General features: G+C 45.8%; 1 protein-coding gene across 1 annotated transcript in view; it reads left to right on the top strand.

The window, feature by feature from the left end:
* Positions 1–10,392: 10,392 nt before the first annotated feature.
* Positions 10,393–16,678, top strand: part of Deup1 (deuterosome assembly protein 1) — a 108,191-nt gene continuing 101,905 nt past the window's right edge. Inside the window, exon 1 of the mRNA XM_005346822.3 lies at positions 10,393–10,779. The gene's annotated coding sequence lies outside the window, so the exon portion shown is untranslated. The remainder of the gene's footprint in view (positions 10,780–16,678) is intronic.

Here is a 16,678-nt window from a genome sequence, read left to right as displayed (position 1 = left end):
ACAGAGACAGAGAGAGAGACAGAGAGAGAGAGAGAGAGAGACAGAGACAGAGACAGAGACAGAGAGAGAGACAGAGAGAGAGAGAGAGAGAGAATTACATTGAGCCCCAGTCACTAGCTGCTCCTGCTTTCTCTGTTTCCTTGAATGCCTCACAGAGAATGCACCTCCACCTCTGTGTCAAGGTTCTCCACTGCTCCATGACCTGTTTGCTTGATATTCTTAGAAGGAAGGGCTCTGAAAAGCTGAGATAAAACCTTGAGAAACAGCACTGGGATAAAGGCAATAGAATAAAATCTCAGCGTGATACAGAATAGAAATGTTGATCTCACCAACAGCCTGCCCTGCTGTACCAGGAGGAACAGCCAGGTGTGAAAATGGGTAAGGCGGATGGGAGGTTTGAGGCTGCGTCTCTGCCGTTCAGACTCTGCATGCAGGGGAACGGCTTCACCAAAGGCGAAGAATCCTATTCACAGGGTCAATCTAGATGCTGGGAAATGAAGTCCTCCAGCACAATCAACTCAGATCACAGATCACACCATGGCCATCTGCTTTTTGATGCCTTGCTTAGGATTCTTCGCCTTTGGTGTTTATCACTAGATCTCCCATGCGGCTGGGGCTGCTCAGTGGGATGGATGTGCTACTCAGGTCTGTTTGGCAGGACCTCTGAGTTTGCAGCAGGGTTACTAAAGAGAGAAACTGCTACGGTCCAGTTGTGGAAAGTCACGAATTCTTAAGGAATATTAATTTTAATATTCTATCTTACCACATACGTGTGTGTTCTTATAAGTTGTGTAGGAAAGAAAAGAACATGCTCCCTGGCTGCCCCCAAGAATGTTCTGAGCAATTATTGCAAGAATGGGTTTGTTCTCAAAGCTAGCATGGCTGCCAAAAGTCACTCCCAAAAGTCAAGAAGGCCACCTTCAGAGCAAGCCCTTTGACCTTGGAAATTCCGGATTTCAGCACTGCCGTCCGACTGCTCCCTATAAATTGCCAGGTCTCAAGTGTTCTCTTACAGTCCCACAAATGATAAAATACCTCCCATAATGCTCCAGTTCACATACGGTTATTTTCATAGCAACATGGTTCCCAGCAGCAAAACCCTGAAACATCTGACTAACATCCATTAGGAGAAAGACACCTGAGTATTCACGTCGTGTGACCTCACCATTTCAGTCACAGAACAGAACAATTGGAAGGAGCGAGCTACGGTGAAAGCTATGGGCAAAGGGTAAAGTCAGCACTGTAGGGACAGGAAACGCAGCAGTTTGAGTGAGAAGTCTCTTCCAGAGACTGTGTATTTCAGTGCTTGGCCCCCATTGGTGGTGCTGTTCAGGGAAGTGATGGACCCTTTGGGAAGTGCAGCCTTTCTAGATGAAGCATCTTGGAGCCTCACCCCATTTCCAGGTGGCTCCCTCTGCATCCCATTTGTAGTTGAAGATGTGATCTTGCAGCTCTGGCTACCTGCTACCCCCCTCCACACACACACACACACACACACACACACACACAGACCTCTCAGGCCCTGCGCCTGTCATCATGGACTCTCCTTAGGGAAATGTAATCCCAAATAAACTCTGTCTTCCTTTGGTCATGGTTCCTTTTATTACAGCAACAGAACAGTGACCTGATGTACCACCAGACCACCATATACACTCATCTTTACAATCATAATGAAGAAGCTGAACACACAGCTCGTAAGAACACACACGTGTGTGGTCAGATATGATATTAGAAGTGATGACCCTAGGCTGGCAGTGTATGCAGTTAGCTTTGTGAGCTATCTACGATCAGTTCCTTTGTATTGTTAGTCAAGGACTATAATTAAAACTCTCTCAATCATAAACGAGGAAGAGCCCTCAAACAATAACATATCTGATTAGCGCCGTTAGTGTAGTTTCTTGATCTTTCAGTATAGTCCAGTTGTCTGTCTATCCAGGCGGACGTTGTCTACATTAGCCCATTTGACTCCAATCTGACTCCTTTTGAGCACACAGAGGGCTGAAAAGCAAAAACTGTAATTTTCAAGCTCCCTTCCAGCTAACACAAGTGATCAGGTGAAGCTGATCTGGAACTAGACCACACAGTAAGAAAGTGATGAGACCACATCATTTTGCTAATGGACAACAGCATCAGCAGAGAAGCCGTGGCCTCAAGAACGGACAGCTTCAGCATCTTGCACCAGCAGCTTCTCAAACACTGCGAACAACCGGGCAGCTGCTGCAGATAACCAGGTAGCCGCTGCAGATAACCAAGCAGCCACTGCAGATAACCAGGCAGCCACTGCTGGTAACCGGGGACCCACTGCAGACAACTGGGCACCCACTACAGACAATGAGGCAGCCACAGCAAATAACCAGGCAGCCACTGCGGATAACCAGGCAGTCACTGCCTGGGTGTGTTTGGTTCCAGAAGCTATTCTAGAATTTCTGCTAAGAAGACAATTCTCTGACTCCTACTAATGAAATAGACCTTAAAATACTCTTTAATAAATGCCCTGCTTTTACATTTTCTGAATAGATTCAATACTAGCTCATAAAATATCCTCAAGAGAATGTCTCCTCTTTCTTGACTAGAATAACTGAAAAAGAAAAGCAAATGACAATGGTTAGTCTCTTTCTTCCCTCCTTCTTTCCCTTTTTCTTTTTCTCCTCCTTCCCTCCTTTTTCTTTCTTCCTTCCTCTCTCCCTTCCTTCCTCTCTCCCTTCCTCCCTCCCTTCCTTCCTTCCCTCCTTCTTTCCTTCCTCCTTTTTCTTCCTTCCTTCTTTTTTCTTACTCTCTCTTTCTCCCTCCCTCCCTCCCTCCCTCCCTCCCTCCTTCCCTCCTTTCCTTCCTTCCCTCCTTCTTTCCTTCATATAAGCTTTATTTTGATCAGGAAAGACTCACAGGGGTGGGGATGGCTCACTAGGTAAGCATGCTTGCTCTGCAAGCGTGAAGGCTGAGTTTGATTCCCTGTGCCCATGGAAAAGCCAGTCACGGATGCATGTGCCTGTGACCCCAACACTGGGGTGGAGATAGGTGCCCAAGAGCTCACTAGCCAGGCAGCCTCGTCAAAATGGTGACCCTCTGGTTCAGTGAGAGACCCTATCGCAAAGCAATAAGGCAGGGTGATAAAGCAAGACACCTCACATCCTACTCTGGCCTCTGTGTTCATGTGGGCAGGTTGGTACAACTGTGTGCACACTCCCATGCAAGTAACACACATAAAAAAAAAAAAGAAAGAGGGGGGGAGGAGAGAAAGGAAGAACAGGATGTTCTCATGTTTCCGCGTAAATAGGACTGACCCATACATCCTGAAAGTGTGGCAGATAAAATGTCTGTACTTCAGGGTGCATCTTATCTGTGCCACATGGCAGATGTCTTAGCAATTCACATCATCATGCTCCTATGTATGTCCTACAGTGAAACCACAGTGTGTTTGAGTATTAAAATTCTACAGATGTTGAAAAATGTGCGACAGTGTGATAATTAAATAAACTCCAACTTGCTATTAATGTCACATCTTCCGAAAAGATCCCAGTCCATACTTATGAACCAGAAAGTCTTGTTACAGTCCCACAGTGGCAGGAAGTGTGTGTGACGTGGGTACTTACTTAGACAGGTCACCATCCAGCTAAAAGGATTCAGTGGGGTGTCTGTTCATCTTCAGAGAAAGGCTTAGTCTCCAGGCAGGAGTCCTGCCTGATTATGCCTTGTGACTCTTAACTGAGAGCTCCTCCACTGGAAGCTGCCTCGGCAAATGGCATTTCCTGGGGAGGAGCCTTCTGCTTCCCACATGCTGAATACAAGGCAAGATGACGACCAGGAGCGGGAGAAATTACAGGAACGTTATCACAGCTAGGCCGCTGCGTGCTGCTGGGGCCACTTCTCACGACTGCGTTTCCACTGTGAGTCAAACAGAGTCACAGTAAAACTTTATGTCTGGCCAAGACAGGAGGACTGGGAGTTCAAAGCCAGCCTGGCCTGCATATTAGCTTTGAGGCCAGCCTGAGTGACACAGACACCTTGAGAATGTATTTCTGGAAAGCATTAACTGTGTTAGGAAGACACATACTGAAGGGAACGGCACCATCCTGTGGGCTTGGTGACCTAGACCAAATAAAAAGGCTTGGGGTGGGGGAAGCCATCATTCACCTTCTACTACTTCCTGATTTCCTCAGATATGAGCAAAGGGCCTCAAGCTCTTGCTGCTGTCACTTCCCTGCTGGGATGATGTGTACCCTCCTCACTGTGAGCCAAACTAATCGTTCTCTTCAGCTGCTTCTTCTCTGGCATTTAGTCATGGCAATGGGAGAAAATAAACAGAAATACTAGTCAGCCACTGCAATCAACAGATAATTGTCTCCAAGTCTCGCTGTGACTCTGATGGGATATAGAAATCTTGGCTTCCCTGGGTCCCTTCCTCCAGTAGAAAAGTATTAGAAATTATGCTTCATAGCTGAATAGGTAAAGACATGTCCGTGGCCATGGCAGTACTGTGGGTCAAATGCACATGGAGATGCAGTGTTGCACCTGGTGGATGAGGGGACACTGGGAACCCCCAACATTTCTGGGACTAGGAGGAGGAACTCTTGTCAAGCATGCTGGAATTCCATTCCCTCTAAGAGGGTCTCTGTTTTCTTTAAGATTGGCTTTATGTTCTTTGAACTTCCTTTGTAAGCACAGGACAGATCTGCCAGCAGGCGCTTCCTGTTCTAAGCTGCCAGTCTCTACGTGGCTGTCATTCCCATCCCCAAATTGATATCTTTCACTTCCCTGTCTCCTTTAAGAAAGTCGGTGGCTTTGAATTGGTTCACCATAAGGATGCGAGCAGCTCTCAAAATGGAGAGTCTTTCCTCACAGCATCAACAGAGGAGGCTGGTCCGAAAAGAGATAGTGAATTCATCAGAAGAAACTACCAAGGAGCTGATGCAAACCTTCTGGGGAAAGGGCAAGACATGTGAGCAATTTATTCCACATAAACTCGACAAAGGGACTTGGCTCTGTTTCCCATGATCCTTCAGGAAGCCAGCTTCTCTGTGCATCCCATTCTGATGCCTGAAATGCTGAAAGGAAATAAGCAAAGCTCACTCAATGCTATTCGTGGATTGGATAAACAGTAAACATAAATACAATTCGTGGATTGGATAAACAGTAAACATAAATACAACTGCTTCTCTGGAATCCTCCGTTTAATAAAAATAATTGCAACCTTTACTTAGTTGAGCATGTTTTACTACTGACTTCAAATTGTATTCCATATTTTAACATCTCTTTCTACTTGGTCTTCGACAGATCAAGGAAATCAAAGGAGAGAGTTTCTTAATATTTGGGGGATCAGAAATTGTTATTAAATTTAAAACCAAACTTTTTTAAGAAGTCTGTGAGTCTTATGCCTACAAAAAGCACATACAGCAAAGCCAGGTGAGAACGTCACAGTGAGCAGTCGGTAAAGTCAGGAAGATCGCAGTTGGAAGGTAGAGCTGCGTCTCTAGGAACTCCAGTAATGCGGTTAAACCCGCTAGAGAGGAGAGAAAATGATGAACATTGGAGCAGAAAGAAGAGACTGAAAATGCACAAGGCCAATGAAACGCAGTGTTGTGCTCTTCAAAAATATGCAAAAGACTGACAAGCGCTAGCATGCCGCTCCAAACTGCATTCCTCTATATTTTTGCACATTTATGTATTTCTACATTTACCTTCACCTAAGTGCTTAGGACACGGCAGCATGAGTCACGGTAGGCATCTCCTGCCACCCTCCCCACGGAGGGCCCAGGGACCGACTGGCAGAATGACACCTGTCATGATTCATCTGAAACAACACATCTGCTTGCTTCAGACCTCAGAGAGCAGAGATTTATTACACATTAACGACTACTTCAAACATCGCAGATTAATGAGGCATGAGAGATTACTTCAGACTCCCAATGATCTCGGGAGTTTGGTAAACATAGCAAGCTTTTCAGTCAATGTAGAAAGGTCAGAGGGGCCGCAGCAGGCCTCATTTGTGGAAGGACTTGGTTCTGCCTCAGCTCCGGGACTGCCCTTTTACTTTGAGAGAGGATTCGAAAGATGGTTCAGGGCTACTGCACATGACCCTTATTTCAGGGATAGATGAAAGCTCCCCAGCCAGCCACCTTCAGGATTAGCTACCCAAAACTAATTTCTGTGGGGTTATCTGCAAGCATGAAGGCTGAAGGCCACCTGTCTACCCCTCAGGGACTCATTGTAAGTGCTGCACAGCAGAGTGCCCTAATCAGCCACCACTGTAAGCATCAGATGTGTGCACTGCAGGAAGCAAGACAGACGAAGAAATATAAAAACAGCATTCTTGCCTCAGATGCCAACTATTCAGGCAGCTGCCTACCAGAGGAGAGGCCAAGGCTCTTGGGGCATCCGTGGGGTCCCACTAGGGGAGGCATGGTGTGAGACTTTGCAGCTGGGCTCACACCTCTGCTGTGGACTTCTCACATCCAAGCACACAGCATTTTGCTGAGCTGCTTCTAGAAGCTTCATGAAGTTATTCATGGGCCCCCCAACTCTGCCTGAAAACATCCTTTTTTTTTGCTATCTGGATAAATCCCTCTTCAAAGCTCACTTCCAGTACAGTTTTCTCTTCCAGAGCTTTCCCTAACCTCTTTTAACACCTGAGTAAATCAGTCATAGACTCTCCCATGGTTCCGCAGCCTGCGTGCGTTCCCAGTAAGTGGATGAGCACTTTGTGTCTTCCTTCAATAATCCCTTGTCCGTGTATGTTCTCCCTATGCTGTGGAACCTGGTAAGATGCAAACACTTAGAAAACACAGTTCTAATGGATGCATGGATGAATTACCTGGAGATGACACTTAAGAGAGATGGGGAGACATGTAGTGGAGAGTTGGCTGAACTTTGAAACACCTTTTAAGTGATAAACTGAAGGGAAGTTTGGGAAGGAAAAATAGGAGAAAGAAAATCAAAAGCATTTGAGCTTAAAAAAAATCCAGAAATGAAGGCCTCCTTAACCTACCTTTCTGAGCTGTTTGCTGTAACCACATCTCGGCATCTCCAACAGTCTCTCTATGCATATAACACGTTGGCAAACATCCTAACAATTGATATTCTCCTTGACCATGCAGAAGACTGTCCCAGCTTCAAGTAAGCCATACATATCTATTCTGCGTTTGGCAATGGTCAAATAACAATAAAGAAGGCAGGCATCAGCCTTCCCTCCTATGGATTCTGTGGAATAGGACACAAAAGAGCAACTGAAACCTTAAGGTGTTAGTAAGTGATTAAAAGACGGATGAAGGGCACACCGCAACATTGCCGTGGATGTTCTCAGCTGAGACGTGACCAGATGAATACAATCTGGGGCGATTACGCTGGCAGCAAGAGAGTTGGAGAAAGATATACAGACCACAGCAAGTACACTCTCTCACAAAAGCTGAAACCAGCAATCAATTTAAAATAAAATATCTTAGTCTGTGGTCTGACGATCCCTTTGGAAAGTGTAGAGATAAACATCAGGATTTTTTAAACCTCAAATTCATCCTTTATGAGCTTTTATGTGTGTGATTTGTTTGTCTCACAGAGAATTTCAGTCTTCATCCACCTCCCAGCGGAGCATGGGGCATCGTGTTTTCGAATCATGGTAAAAGGTAATTTTATCTCACAGCTTGATGGGACGAAGAGATACTCATACGGCTGCTGGCTATTATTTCTGGCTATGAACGCCTGCGACAGTGTTGGCTAACAGGTTAGCACTTGAACCAGTGGAATGAACGAAGAAGAGCCACTGACCAGTGTGAGCCGGTGTCAGCCAAAGGGCTAAGGATGGGAGCAGAACAAAAGGGTAGAAGAGGAAGAGAGTCACCTTCTTCTTGCACTAGGACATTCATTTTCCTCTCCCTAGGAGTCAGTGCTCGTGATTCTCAGCCCTCCTGAATATCTGGGACTGGGGCGGGGACTCATTTCACCAGCCCACCACACTCCAGCCAGGAGGGGGACTTAGACTCCAGACCGTGAACTCCCCCAACCCCCCACTCCATAATTGTGTGATCTGGTCCTATGTGAATTCCTCTGTATCTGCAGAGTATGAGTCTCGTTTCCATGGAGATCCAAAGATCTTCACTAACTTCAGAGTTAGGAACACTGCTCAAACATTATCTCACAAGTTTTAAAACTTTCAAGAGCCACTTACCCTCTTATAAGGTGATAATAGAATGCCTTTTCTCTTTGGGTCTACAGGGTATAAAAATCAACACTCTAAGGAAGGAATGGGCAGGGTTTTGAGCCTGGCTGATGAGGGGGCAGCAAAGCAAAGGACTAGAAGAAGAAGGACTGCTGGATTTCTGGCACAAAGACTGAACAAGTGAAGGCTTCCAGCAGGATATAAAGGACCAATGGGAGTCCCTCTGCATTGCTTGTCTGGGAAGGAGCTTAAGACATAGCAGATTAGAGATTTGCCTTACGAGTGTGGGGACATTTAGATCATGTCACTGGTTATTAAAATATCGCACCTCATTTTCATCCTGCCATTAATGGCAGGTGTTGGCAGGCTATGGACGAAAAGAGGGCCGAGAAGAAAGGCGCAGAACGGGACTGGGCAAGAACAGTTTCTAAGGGAGCCCCAGCCTCTAACCACAGCCTTGGGCATGGCTGGAAGAGGAAAGTCAGCCTGGACCTCCAGACCTCAGGGACTAGCAGCAAATCACATGACTGCAGACAGAAGCATCCTGGGAAGATTCAAAGAAGTAGCCAATAACCCCCTTACTTAAACCTGTGCACCTCCTGGAAGGGCCCAGGCATCCAGGGTGCATCTTAAGGTATTTACCTCAGCTCCTCAATTTTGCCCTTTTATGAACTGAGCACACTTAAATATTAGAAATACTTTTAGTTGACTGTACAGTCACATTCATTATGAGTCCTTCATTAATATTTTTATAAATATTTTAATTATTCAGAAATAGCAGAATTGTATTGCATTGTTTTACGCCACTTAAAATTTGGGGCTGTCAAATCATTTCTATTAGTCATTAGCATAATAATTGATTTCACAAAACAATGGGTCTCATTATGACACTCTCATGCATGTCTATCATCCGATTTGATGGTTTCTGATGCAGAGACTACAAAGCACAGATATGACCTGGTCGTTCTCAGCAGAGGCCTGCTGAGTCTCTGTGACAGCCGTGGGACTGAGAACACAGAGCTCTGTGAACACAAGCTCTTCCACAGCATTCCACAGCGTTTCTCTGCTGGCCAAACCCTAAAACCTAAAAATAAATCATAGCTATTTCCACTTATGACAAAATAAATTTTTAACTGTTTTCGGTAAGACTGGTCAGAAGTTCCATTTGAGAATCCCATCTCTGTGAGAAGTTGGGAAAATGAAAGGATACTAAAACGTATTTTTCTGTTGATATTCTCAAGCTCCCTGGTAGCTGTGGTGTCAAGATCTAGCTGTAGGCAGTGGCAATAAAACAACAACAGATAAATTCTAGTCGGGCCAGCAAATGCCACCTGACTGAAAGCCAGGTAGATAGCACTCACAATCAGGAAGGCTTAGTAACTGTTCTAATGTCACAGACTAGCGAGTGTGGGAGTTTGAAACTAACCCTTCCCACCTGTGAGAGTTTAGGATCCATATGCCCTTCCCCCGTAAGCTGGGTAATGGCTTCATTCTGTCCAGTTCTCCCTCTGCTCCAGGACAAACCAGTGACTGTCAAATCCTCTCCCTCTGCAGAGTGTCTTCACTGTGACATGTCTATCTCCAGCAGACAGGAGAGGCAAAAATACAAAAGTAAATCTAAGCTTAGCTTAAAAACCGGAGGGCAGTGGGTAAGGAAGGGGCTGTCACCAGGGCTAAGACAAGGTCACAGATGTGACCCTGAAAAATATTCAGCTTCCAGCTCCAAGGAGGTCAAGATGGTGTGGCAAGCATCATAAACGTCACGTGAGCATGGTTTTGGTCCTTACTCAATAAGCAAATGAGACATAACAATGTATTTGTTTAGGGGACATGTGTTAGTTAACTTTCCTTACTGCGGTGACCAAATCTCCAACAAGAAACTGCTTAGAGGAGGAGGGGCTTACTATAGAGTGACAGCTCCATACCTACAGCTAGAGCGGTACATCCCACGGCCGGGAAAGCATGTAGGCCGGAGCACGAGGCAGCTGGTCACGCGGGTATACAGTCAGAAGCAGAGAGCAGGCAAGAAACAGGCTGAGCTATCAAACCTCAAGGTCCACTTCCTCTAGCTAGTCTTCCCATCCTAAAGCTTCCGCAACATTCCAAAGCGGCACCCCCAGCTGGAGCCAGCCCAAGTGTTCCAAACATGAGCCTATGGGGACATTTATGTTCAAACCGCAACGGTAAGAAACAGAATTCACACAGAGCCAAGCCTGGCAGTATCCTGGGCACCAGCAGCTGCTGGAGCACTCTTTGAGTGATGACAGCGGCTGGACCCACTTCTGAGAATTGAGGCCATAACTCAGCCGCGCAAACAGTCACCTGATAAAAGCTTCCTTGAAGTCCTGTCGGAGAATGAATCTGAGAGATGTGCTGCTTTCTAACCTCGAGCTCCTTGGAGGCATCTCCCAGAACCAAACTGGGTCGTCATCTCTGAGTGAAGTTTTGGCTCTGATGGAAGCATTTAAGAAGCGTCACGTAAAATGACAAATACCTTTTATTTCACTGAGAGGAAAAGTTCATCACTTCGAGTAAACAATATCTGCTTCCTTTAATTATAAAGAGGATTTTGATGCCTGAAGAGCTTTTCAGCCTCATCTCAGCTGCCGGAAAACTCCCAGCTGCAGCCTAAGGTAGGAAGCTCAGAGCCAGTGAACTTCTAGTGTCAGAACTGTTTGTGGATCTACTGTTTCTAAACAGTTTTATTATCCTTTAAAATATGAGCTATTTAATATATCTTTGGTATTGTATGTTATTCTAGGGTATTTTTGGAATACTGGTTTAAACCATTTGAAGTTGTAATTTTTTTGAGACAGGAACTCACTATGTATCCCTGGCTGACCTGGAACTCTATATGTAGACCAGGCTAGCCTCAAACTCAGAGACCCATCTGCCTCTGCCTCCCGAGTACCAAGATTAAAGGTGTGTGTGACTACACCTGGCTCTTATAATTAGTTTTCATCTGCAAAATGGGCAGTTCTAAATAACTCAGGGTATGGATCAGAACTAAATGCCAGGTGAGTATATGGGCATGAGGAGTAGCCCCAGGGGCACCCCGCAAGGTTCTAGCTGCCAGAGCCCCCATGCTTCCGTGTCTTCTCCCTGCTACTGCTCACCTCTAAACGCTCAGTGGCCACTGCCATGCCTGCTTCCCTGCTTGTGACTCCATAGCATGCCTCTGACAGAATAGCTGTGCCTTCTCTATGAATTCTGGCCTCGTTCAGATTTCCATCCGCTGAACCCACACACAGGAGGGTTTAACAAGTGCTTGCCCAATGGGACGAATCATGCATCTGAGTCAGTGAATCAGAGTATATAATTCATGCTCAACTTTTTCTGCTTTGGCTCTGGCCACTGACTTTCCTAAAAATAATTGAATGGAGTTTCCTAACGACTTTTCATATTTTACTTCCTTCCCTCTATAATACTATGACCTTTGAATGACATACACTCTTCTTCTGTTCTCTTCAGGTGGCATTTACATTTCATCTGATCTCATTCCGGCCTGCTGCTGGCCCTTCAGCAGTGTATGACGACAGTCCTAAGGTCATCCTTGGATGCTCTCCAGATTTCTTTAATTAAGTGAAAGTTATGCTCAAAGGCTGTCCTTGACTCCAGTCCTCTCTGGCTTGGAACTATTTCTCTTCCTGAACCAACTCTCTACCCTGATTCTGTGGCAGATAACTTTGAGGTCAGTGTACCCCAGAGTTGTCCTTTGTCCCTTAGCAGTTATATTGCCTTAAGAATGTCTGGTTGTTGTTCCTGAGAACAATCTGGGCTTTATAAGCCCCTCTCTTCCACATGGAGGCAGAAGAAGGGGAAAGTTAACAACTCTCAAAATTGAATCTGCCTACAAACATGTGATGTCTTTTGAAAATGGAGGTCATGCTTTAGAGGGGTCTGAAGTGGTTGGTTGAAATTCTCTATGATACCAAGATATCCCTGATGCTGTTGGTCCTGGAGTACAGTTATAGCAGCAAGAATGTCTCTAGCAAGCTCTCATAGACCTCTGGACATCCTTAAGTGAGCCATCTGGGTCTCACAACAAAGGCAGAAATTCCAGCGTCAATCCTGGCCTTGGTTAGAGAACTTTTCTAATGGTTCTCTATCCCCTTTCACCCCTTCAGATGTGCTCTGCCGGTGAGGTCCTCAGGATCCTCACTGTGCCATCCTCACTGATGGGAAGTCATGAATTCAATACATTCAATTTCTTACTTCAACTGTCTGATATAAGCTAATTGAAACAGCCAAACTACATCAATAATGTGGCAATGGACAGCATGTTTTAGTGTGTTAATTTCTGTTTAAAAGCAAAAGCCTTAGCTTGCATTCTTTCTCTGCCATTCAATAGCTATTGATCTTCATAAATCAATTAGTGCCATTGGGAGCTGCATAAATGATCCTCAATATATATGTGTGTGTGTATGTGTGTGTGTGTGTGTGTGTGTGTGTGTGTGTGTGTGTGTATATATATATATATATATATATATATATATATATATATATATATATATATATATAATGTCTAAACCTAAAATGTTGTCTTTTATAGAGAAAGGGACTAGTGAACACCAGGATCCTGGCATGAGATCAGCTTGGGTTTTATGCATGACCCACAGTAATCATTGGGATCTTTACAAGAGGCGATGCTAATGGAGAAACAGATGGGAATGATGAAGCCTCAAGCCAGGTCAGCCTCCATAAGCTAGACGGCCAAGGAATGGTTTCCCACCTTCAGGATGCAGAGGAACAAGCCATGCCAATCTCTTTGATAGGATAATACATGGAAGGAACTGGAGGAAGAAAAAGGAAAGAGGGGAAAATTACATGTTTTAGTCAAGGTTCTCTAGAGGAACAGAACACACACACGTATATATAGAGAGAGAGAAAGAGAGAGGGGGCACCTTCATTAGAGTGACTAACAGGCTATGGTCCAGCTAGCCCATCTGTGACTGTCTACCAAAGGAAAGTCCAAGAAGTCCCTGGTTGTTCTGTTCGAGAGGCTGCCTGGTCAGTTGGTCTTCAGTGTATGCCAGAATCCTGAAGAAGTAGGCTCTACTATCAGTGAAGCACTGGACTTGCCGTTGGGAGCAAGAGCAGGCCAGCAAAGAGAAAAACCCTCTTCCATGTCCTTTACATAGGCTGCCAGCAGAAGGCGTGCCCAGCCCGTCACGTCAGTTAATACCAGGAGTCCAACTTCTTTTCATGCTCAACATTCCTCTCTTTCTAGCCTAATCCCTGCTTTCCTGAGAGAACACAGCCTTCAAATACCTACATCTTGTCCAGGACCCAGACTAGTACGTCTGTTCCTCTTACCAATGACAATAAAGAATCAGTGCATAATATAATAACAAATATATCTTCACGGTCACTCATTGGCTCAGGTGAAGCTGTGTCCTAAGGCGGCCCAGTTACATAGAAAACCGAGGTTCCTCACCGGCCACTTGTATGGCACAGAGTACCTGCCGGAAGTCTTGTAGTCATGCGGACAGGCAAGCTGAGGCTAGCACCACACTGTGTGTTGGCAGAGCTAGGACCGAGAGCCCTTCACATGGTGTAGCTTGAAGAGACTTCTTGTAAAGGAAAGAAAACGTCCTTATTACTCTAACCAATTAGAGTCGGAGGCATCAGCGACCTTTTGTACACTCCCTACACTGGCTCACAGTGCAAAGAAAAACACGCAATGACTCCAAGTGAAGGCCACTTGATTCTTCCCTGGGAGTGTAGGAGGTAGAAGCCAATTTCCAAGAATCAAATGGCTCCCCCATATGTTGGAAATGAGGGGGAAGGGGAATTCCTTAAAGGGAAACACCTCCGTGAGAAGATGGACAGAGGCTTTGAACAATAATCCCCAAAGCTCTTTCCTTCTGCGGCTCAGAGTAAGGCTGTGGTTAACAGTACCTGAGCTATTTTCAGATATTCAATTCGTGCACTGCCAAGGTTCACCATGATTGATTATTTCCTTTCCAAAGTTTTTAACCTATATTTTTATTAATTTATGAGGCTATTGAGTGTTTTCTGAAACCTGCAAATGTATTTTCTAGGAATATAGAAAATCAGAATGTGACCTTCTGAACTTCAGTTTTAATTACATAATGTCTTTATGGGAAACTGCAGTTTCCAGCCAGCAAGGCTCTTGGGTTTACTGTTTTGTTTTTAATACCATCCGTTTGGTGAATTATCTATGTAATCTGAGTATTTCTGAGAAGCTCAGATATCTTTAACATCTTAAAGAAATATGACCAAATTGTGGTGCCGCGCTGCCCCTAGCTGCCTGTGGCGTCAATGATAAAGAGGAAGGAACGGGGCAGGGGAGCGAATCATCTGTGCTCGGCTGGAGGGATGATTCGGGAGCCCTGAGTGCCTCTTCACCGTGCCCCCCCACACTTCACCAGCCTTTCATCATCTCGCTGGCTTACTGCAGAGCCACTGGAGTGGCTTCCTTTCAAACCTCCTGTCTTCCTTCAGTGCAGGCTTCACGCCGTTTCCACATAGATCTCCAAGATGCACTCGTCCAGTTGCTCATCTGCCTCACTCAAGAGCCTTCAGGGACCCTCCACTGCCAGCCGCAACCGATGACCCTGGGAACCCCGGTGTTCAAGGGCCTTGTCATGTGACCAAAATGCACTTTTCAGACTTTTGCCTGACTCTGCTCCTGCGTGCGCCCTACGACTCAAACAACCAGATTTCTATATTCTCCCAACTGACACTCTTCCCCACCCATCCGTGCCTGGCCCGCAGCCATCTTTACTCAGAGCTTAGCTTCCTCTCTCACACTGCACTCTACCTGTGTTTCCTCCTTTGTCCTTCAAAGCATATTTCGAGGTCAGGAGCTCGTTCCACACGCACCTGTTGGGCACTCATTGTCGACTGGGGGCAGAAGAGTCAACCAGGAAGAAACAGCAATGCCTCATTTCAGTGACTCCAGAAGAGAGAACATCCCTGTCGCTTGCAAACACTGGTGTGGGAGACTTCCAGCAAGAGGGGAAACTACAGCAGGGAGCTTTGGTGTAGGGCAGAAAGATCGCCAGTTCCACAGGCAGAGGACAAGCTGAGGGGAGCAAAGAGAGGGCAAAGAGAGGACGCATCACGGCTGGAGGGGCTCCGGCTAGCCTGGCTCAAGAAGATTCCCAAAGGCTGCAGACAAATGAGAAGACATTGGGCACAGCATGAGGAAGTCAATCATTGGATACCGGTGGGATTCTCACTAATGAAGTCAGCAAGAGTCTGCTCAACCTAGACTAAAAGGACTTAGACAGAAGCAAAGGCCAGGAATTCCAAGTGTCTGATTGTGGGTTGGAGAGATGACTCAGGTGTTAAGAGCACTTGCTGCTCCATTATGAGGACCAGAGTTCAAATCCCAGCACCTATAGCAGCAAAATGCCTGTAACCCCAGCTCGAAGGCACTCCACACCCTCTGCAGGCACCATCTCCCCTTCATGCATACACTCACACAGCACGAGCACAGATAAATAAAGCGAAAGGGCTGGATAAGAACATATTGTTCTTGCAAAGGGCCTGAGTTCTGTTTCCAGATCACATCTGCCTTTACCTGCAGCTTCAGCAGACTAAATGCAATTGGCATGTGCCTGCAGTCTCAGCACTGAGGAGACAGAGCCAAGACCGTCCCTGGGAAGTTAGCCAGTCTGACCAAACTGGCAAGTTCAGTGAGAGATCAAAAATAAGGGAAAAGGTGACTGAAGAAGACACCTGACATGGACTTCTGACTTCCTCATGTGCCTGCACACACACAAACACACATGTGCATGCATATACATGCATGCACACACAAAGCATACACACACACACCCATAAGTTACCTCCTGTGGTTAGATGAGTTTCTTGTACACTCTCGATAACAACTTTGCACAGCTGGTGAGAAAATGATCACACCTTGGTGAAGTGTGGTAAATACACTGGAAACAGGTGGCAGAAATCTGGACAAACTGAGCTGTTCTCATTCCATCACGGGGCCCTGGGCTTCCCTATGGATAAACAGGCAGCTGAGTTTTCTAAGCCAAGAGCCCAGCTGTGATGAGAGTGTTTCTTCAGGGTTGTAGCCACCCATACGTTACCCAGGCTCCTGTAAGTAACCCTCACCCATGCTCCTGAGTAACCCAGGCCACACAGCTGGACTTAGAATCATTTCTGTTGTTGGTGCCCGGTCTCAGCCAGTGGATGGCTTGTTCACAAAACGCTATGATAGAGAAATTAAGCATTTATGCCCTCTGAGTTTTCACTCAGAGAGAAATCATTACACTTGCTTCCCCTTCCCTTCCAAATGAATTCATGGGGACACTTGTATACCACTCCAATCAGTTTAACCCACGATGCCCAAGCAGAGGTATCATTCAGTATGGTGGGGAGCAGAGTTCCCAGTGCTGAGCCAAACTACCGAGGCACACAAAATGCAAGCAATGAAAGCAGCTTGGAAATGCATCATCCTGTCATAGGGTGGAATATTAGTCTTCTCTAGAGGAACAGAACAGACAGAATGAGTGTGTGTGCATGTGTGTGGTGTATACATATGTA

Source organism: Microtus ochrogaster, chromosome 5 (assembly GCF_000317375.1).
Source record: "Microtus ochrogaster isolate Prairie Vole_2 chromosome 5, MicOch1.0, whole genome shotgun sequence".
Lineage (NCBI taxonomy): Eukaryota > Metazoa > Chordata > Mammalia > Rodentia > Cricetidae > Microtus > Microtus ochrogaster.
The sequence above is the reverse complement of the archived record's forward strand: the minus strand, read 5'-3'. Positions and strand labels throughout refer to the sequence as shown.